This window comes from Capsicum annuum, chromosome 4, assembly GCF_002878395.1.
Source record: "Capsicum annuum cultivar UCD-10X-F1 chromosome 4, UCD10Xv1.1, whole genome shotgun sequence".
NCBI lineage: Eukaryota > Viridiplantae > Streptophyta > Magnoliopsida > Solanales > Solanaceae > Capsicum > Capsicum annuum.
In genome coordinates this window covers 229,090,251-229,097,827 of record NC_061114.1, presented here as the reverse complement: position 1 = coordinate 229,097,827, position 7,577 = coordinate 229,090,251, and the positions used below count along the sequence as shown (strand labels likewise).

The window sequence follows — 7,577 nt, the reverse complement described above, 5'->3', positions numbered from 1 at the left end:
TTCAAAAAAAGAGAACAAAAAGAAAATATGTAAAAAAAAAAGTGTCAAGAAAAATAGAGTTAGAAAAATTCAAAGAGAAAAGAGTATCAATAAAAGAAACATAGAAGAAAAAGAAATTAGAATCAAGCAAAGAAAGCTGCTGGAACTACGTGCGACCTGATTCTCCTCTCTCAGGGTTGAGATACGTAGGCTGTCCTACCCGGGGCTCGGTCCAACCAAATAAACAATTTAGAGTCACCCAGTCAAAAGAAACTGGGGCATGAGGTAATCCTCATCGTTTGAGTCGATTCTAAAAGAATGATTTTGCCCAGACGAGCTTTTGCGGAGAGTAAGCAAATTTACTATAGTAACCAAACTCAGGCCAAGGTGGAGATTTGTAATGTGCCCTTTGTTTGTTTCTTTGATTCACATTTTATTCAAACAAAGTTGCCACCAAAGTTGGAAGATTATTTTTGAATTTGTCCAAACAAAGTTGCTACTTGTTCAACCAAAGTTGCTACCAAACATTTTGTTGTAAATTTCTACCATTCACATGCAAATGTTGAAATTTACATCTTCCATTTTTCATCATGGATGACATCAACAAGTTCATTCTCATTACTATAAATAGGGGCCTTCTCAATTTACAAGAGTTCTCTTTCATACTCTTGTATTTATTCTTCTTTCCTATTAGAGTATTAAGTTAGAGAGTGGGTGTTGGGAAACACTTTTGTGAGCCCTTTATTTTGGAGTGATCTTGTGAGGTTCTTCTCTTGGGATATTTGGGTTAATTAGAGTGACTACTCTAATTTTGTAATCTCTCTATTGTACTCTTGTTGATATAATGAAGTTGTTCCTCTTCGCTCGTGGACGTAGGTCACACTTAGGGGTGGCAAACAAGCGGGTTGAGTCGGATGTGGGCGGGTTAAAAGTGGATCATGTGAAAATGGATAAAATATCCAACCCAACCCATATTTGATTATGGATAAAATGGATAAACCCAATGAATAATATGAATATCCATATTATCCGTTACTTCTTATTATGTAAAGACAAAAGTACTCTTATATTACAAGAAAAATTACATGACTTAGCAAATATAAATTTTTAATTATTTAATTTAGCATAAGTTTTGATTAATTACAATCCATCGACTCTCTTGCTAATTAAATACACTCCATAACCTCTCTCTCTTTTTCTTTTTTCTTTTTTTCTTTTTCAGCTATTTTTTCTTCTCTTTTTTTCTTTTTTCCTTTTCTTTTTTTTTCTTTTTCATTTTTCTTTTTCGTTCTCATTTTTTCTTTTCCATTTTTTTTTCTTTATTTTTTTTGTCATTTTTTCCTTTTTTGTATTTTCTTTTTCATTTTGCTTTGTTCGTTTATTCTTTTTTGTCATTTTTTTTGTATTTTTTCTCTTATTTTTTTGTTGTTGCATTTTATATTTATTTGTATCATACGATATATTTCAAATAAATTTATTATTTATATTTGAATAGTTTAAATGTAAATATTTATAATTTATTATTTGTATTTGTACACAAACAAGTGTATGAATTTATTGTATTTGTTTAAGTCAAAAATATAAAAATATGCATGCATTATTTATACAAATGTATCGTTAGAATTTGTATGTCAAATTTATCATTTGTATTGTATATAAACAAGTACCATTTGTATTTGTATAGTTCAAGTTGTATAAACATGTATTATATTTGATACGATTATATCAATAAAAATAAAAATAAAAATGATAGCATGACTATAAAATAAAAATACAAATGCAATTATATAAATAAATATAAATAATAGCGTGAACTATAAAATAAAAATACTCATACAAGTGCAAATTATAAAATACAAACACAATTGTATCAATGAATATAAAAATATAAATGATGGTGCACATAAAAATACAATAAGCGATTGTGGTATTTTTTGTTCTCGACGTAGTAATATTTTTCAAAAGTACAAAAAAAATAGAAAAGAAAAAAGAATAAAGAGGAATAGAAGCTAGAGATAGAAGAGAGAGAAAAAAAAATGAAAGAAAGAAACAAAAATAAAAATAGAAAAAAAAAAAAAAAAAAAAAAAGAAAATGGAGAAATAGAAATTAACGATAGAAGAGAGAAGAAAAACGAAAAGAAAGAAACGAAAAAGGAAAAAAAAAAAAGAAGAGAAAAGGGTGGTTCAAATAATTTAAATGAAAAAGTCAATTTTTTAAAAAAAGAAGTGAAAAAAAATTTCTTCATTCCAAACACACCCTTAATAAGTATACATTAGACATTGCTATATCTCCGCTCATGTCATACTTTAATTTTTTTTTTTAAGAAAGAAGTTCAAATTTTTCTTAAAAAAGTTATGAAAATAAAAATTGAAAAAATGGAAAATATTTTCTATTTTTTGTAAAAAAATTTATTCATTCCAAACACACCCTTAATAAGTATACTTTAGATATTGCTACATCATCACATATGTCATACTTTAAGGAGAGTATAATTAGTGGATATCCATGGGTTATCCATATTTTAGAATGGAGAATATGGATTGACCCATATTTGACCCACTATTAAATGGGTTGGATACTCAACTCATTTAACATGGATAAAACGAGCGGATAACCATATAATTTATCCATTTTGCCATCCCTAGTCACACTGACCGAACCACGTTAAATTTGTGCCTCCTTTATTTTTCTTTAAGTACCATTACTATCTACTTGTTATTGTCTTTATTATTGTCATTATAACATTATTTGGCTAAATCCCGCAATATCGGGTTCTCGATCCTAACATATATATATATATTCGAAGTATATCAAACTATGAACTCTTATCCAGTGTATACTCGTGTATAAGGTTTTAAATACCGCTGAATCACTGTAACTAGGTGAACAAATTTAAATACATTTCTCCTTAAACTCTTTTTGTATCATACTAGTGTTATTTCCCACAATATATTCGGGTATGCAGAATCTGTATAACAGAACAACAACTTCAACTAGTTCAAGTTTATAAACAATAATACAATGAAGTTTAACAAATACCCTCAACACAAGATCAAAATGACCTTTTCAAGAGGTGTATTTTATTTATCAGAAAATAGAAGAAACAAAAAAAGAATTAGGCCAATTCGTCCGAATTCATGGAGTTTCCTTAAGGAAATAATTCCCCTCACTGTACCCGAGGTTGTGGAATTTTTCCTCCCTGGATAAAATGGCCAACAATCCAACTACAGCGGTACCTCAAATAGTTAGATTCTACGAAAGCACTCAACGGTTTGTATGATCACAAAGAGTATTCCACAAAGAGTATTTTGAAGACAAGAAGAATGATTTTTGTAATCTCAAAATTTCATGCTCAAACCTGTGGAAGAAAGCAGGTTATTTATAGCCATAACATGCCTCTTCAGAAAAGTGGTGATGGTTCATTTAAAGGTGTAACCTTTCCTGAAAGATCATGTCTATTCGTCCAAACAGTGTGTCTGTTCCGAACAGGTACGTCACTTCGTGAATCAGTGTAGATTTTCGTTAAACAGTTGCAACTTTCTGTAGCATCTGTTATAAAATAGTGCATCAGTTTACAGCAACATCAATTAGAAAATGTACATTAGTTCATGAAACAGTGCCACCAGTTCGTTCAAACCAGTGCATCGAACCAGTTCGCATGCATTTATAAATGGAGTTTCAAAACACTGTTTACAGACTGAATTTATTTATTTTTGTCAAATAAAATTTATCCAAAAAGATAGATCTCTCGATCCAAATCCGAAGCCGAGGCGAGCGCCGCCGCCGCGGCGAGGCATCATCTAGTTCTTGCCTCACTATCTATGTGGAGTTAGTGTTTCTCAATATAAACACCCTCAAGTTCTCTTCTTCCACCAATGTGGGGGAATGAGTAAACTTGTCAATTTGGGAGTACACTTTCCATTTTAGTGTCTCCTTTCCTCCACCCTTTTATTCTCCATTTTTCCATTCACACTTCTTTCATCTATATCTTTTACTATTTTACGTAAAAATCTTCTTTACTTTTTTAAATTCTGTGTCATGTCAAAATAGGCCAAAAGAAATCGAAACGAAGGGGATATGAAACATTAAATTTAACCCATTTTAATAAAAAACCTCCCATACTGCAATACTGGCCATTCTTTTAGTGACAGATGAAGTTGCATTTAGTGGTAACAGAATGAAGTTGCGCATGCACTATATTTACTTCTAGTTGCAGTTGTTTGTTGAGATCATATATATATATATATATATATATATATACACACACTCACTTAATGCAATATATGCTTTTTATCTTTCAACCCATGTGCAAATTACTCTTTGCCCGTGATTTCATATTTCATATTCTAGAGGGAAAGTTTCATATCATATTTCATCGTTGCAATTTATGTGACATAATTTAACTAGAAACGAAGTTTAAGTACAAACTAGTGTTTATTTGAGTCGAGTATCTTTAGGACAAGGTAAGGGTAAAGCTATGTACCCATAGGCTATAACATTCGTGTTTCTATGAAAGCTTCTATTTAAGGGTAAAATGAGACGTTAAGAGTTAGATGTTTCAAATAGAGACGGAGCCAGGAATTTTAGTTCATGGATTCTGAATCTCAATTTTTTTTATGATACAAGTATGGGATTGGTTTTGGCAAACATGTACATATCCAGTGGTAGCGACAGATTTTTATATGAAAGGGGTTCAGATGATGAAAAAATAAACACGCAAGGAAGCCAAAAGGGACGGAAAATAGATTTTCTTGGGATTCAAAATTCGGCCTTTTTTGATCGCATGCTTCTCGTTGGTCAACAACCAATTAAAGTGCTCTATATATACATGAACAAAAAGTCTAATCATGTATAGAAAGTGTAATTTTCTCGGCCCTATCTGGCTCCGTCCTTGTACGTATCTAAAATGCCGACTTCGCTCCTATTTCGAACCATAGAAACGTGTCATTCTTTTTCGAAATAGACTAATAAAGAAATAATGACACAAACCAGAACAGAAAAAAGTAGTAAAATAATCTTGAAAGCAGCTCTTGCTGTCCATGCAATCCCAGTTGTCTAACAGCTTTGTCAAAAAGATTCAGTATCCATTTTTATGCAATGGGCTTGTTTGGTGGATGCTGAACTTTCTCGTAAAAGATACATTAAAGTCAAAGCTTCCATAAAAGTGCAATCTTGATTGTACACTAATAATTTAATAAAGCATTTACTCAGCATGATTGATTTCTTGATTCTTAAAGTTATATAGTATACTAGTTCTTGTGTGTTTCTTTCCACCAAGCTAAAAAGTTATTAAACTTTATCAATGAAGTTCCATTTTTTCAAAATATGTTCTTTTCTTGTGTTGTCAATAAATTTGCTTTTTTGTTATGCCGTAAGTATACCTCCTAATGAGTCTATTCCAGCGGTGTTTGTTTTTGGAGATTCCATTGTTGATACTGCTAATAATAATGGCCTCAAAACTATAGCTAAGGTTAATTATCCTCCTGATGGTTTGAGATTTTATGGGAGGAATACCAACTGGAAGGTTTTCAAATGACAAAGAACCCTCAGATTTCGTTGGTAAGAAAAATTTGATATATTGTACAGCTATGTTTCTCGGACTCTTAAAAAATATCAGCGAGTGCATGTTGGATCCTCGAAAAGTATAGTAGTGTATTTCCTGAGGATCTGACATGGGTGTGATATCGTTTGTGGAGAGTCGGAGTAACGTAGTTGTAAAGTCCTATCTATCTATAGTTTGAATAGAGAGGGACTATATTTTGCATCTATGTTGCTCGGACTTTTAAAAAATATCAATAGGTGCGTGTTGGATCCTCCAAAAGTAGTGTATTTTTTGAGGATTCGACACGGTGTAGCATGAGAGTTGGAGCAGTATGTTGTAAAGTTCTATCTATCTTTAGTTTGAATATAGAAGACTATCATGTACATCTATGTTGCTCGAACTCTTAAAACATGTCAACGGGTGCGTGTTGGATCCTCCAAAAGTAGTGTATTTTTGGAGGATCCGACACGGGTGTGGCAACATTTATGGAGAGTAGGAGCAACATGATTGTAAAGTTTTGTCTATCTATAGTTAAAATGGGAAGGACTATAATGTATCTATGTTGCTCAGACTCTTTTAACACATGTTAACTGGTGCGTGTTGCATCCTCCAAAAGTAGTGTATTTTTAGAGTATCCGACACAGGTGCAACTACATTTCTGAAGAGTCTGAGCAACATAATTATAAAGTTCTATCTATCTATAGTTTGAATAGAGAGGCATATAGTGTACATCTATGTTGCTCGGACTCTTTAAACATGTTAGGCTGGTGCATTTGGATCCTCCAAAAGTAGTGTGTTTTTGGAGGATTCCGAGCAGCATAGTTGTAAAGTTCAAACTATCTATAGTTTGATTAGACAGGACAATAATTTACACCTATTTTTCTCACTATTAGAACATGTGGACTAGAGCTTGTTGGATCCTCCAAAAGTAGTGTATTGTTGGAGGATCTGACACAGATGTGACAACACTTCTGGAGAGTCCGAGCGTTTTCTTAGTCTCTTTGTCTTCATTTCAGTGGAAGAATTGGGAATAAAGGAGCTTTTACCAGCATATCTTGATCCAAATTTACAACCAGAAGACCTCATCATAGGAGTTAATTTTGCTTCAGGAGGTGCAGGATATGATCCTTTAACATCTGAAATCGCGGTATATTTCTTTTCTTTCTTCGTTTTTTTATGTGTTTTTACCAGCAAACTTTCTTTTAGTTTTGAAACTTAATGTGTATATGTAGAAAGTCATATCATTAGATGGTCAATTAATATTTTTCAAAAAGTACATAGTAAAGCTCACAACAATAGTTGGAGAGGACAGAAAGAATGAAATTTTGGCAAATACTTAGCTTATTCATGATAGTCACAGGAAGCAATGATATTACCAACACGTATTTTGGTTTGGCTATCCGAAAATCATCCTATGATGTTTCATCATACGCTGATCTCTTGGTCAACTCGGCTTCCAGTTTTGAACAGGTAATTTATATAAATTTTGAACTCAATCTGAATTCATGGGAATATACAAGACTATATAATGAGATGTTGTTCATAATTCTGAAGGATTTATACGGGCTAGGGGCAAGTTGAATTGGTGTTTTTGGCATACCACCAATTGGGTGTTTGCAATCGCAAAAAACACTAAAAGGAGGAGAAGAAAGAAATACTTGAGTTCTTCCGGAAACAAATTACCTAATTCAAGATTGGTGTATGTAGATATATATGATCTTCCACTTGATGTTATCAACAACCCTCAAAAATATGGTAAATTATGTCTGTTTTTTCTTGAATAGTTAGAATGGACAAATTCGAACCCCGCGCATAGCAGGAACTTTAGTGCACCGGGCTTCCCTTTAGTTAGAATGGACAAAACTACTTATTTTTATATGATTGTCTAGGATTCAAGTATTCAGACAAAGGATGCTGCGGGACGGGGAAAATAGAAGTTGCAGAGTTATGCACATATACATGTTCTGGTGATTCAGATTATGTTTTTTTGGGACAGTTTTCATCTTAAAGAAAAAGCATACAGACTTTTAGCTCATGAAGTTCTTGTCCAACATT

General features: G+C 32.3%; 1 pseudogene; it reads left to right on the top strand.

Annotated features, from left to right (window-relative positions):
* Window positions 1-5,246: 5,246 nt before the first annotated feature.
* Window positions 5,247-7,541, top strand: LOC107868536 (annotated as a pseudogene).
* Window positions 7,542-7,577: the final 36 nt, after the last annotated feature.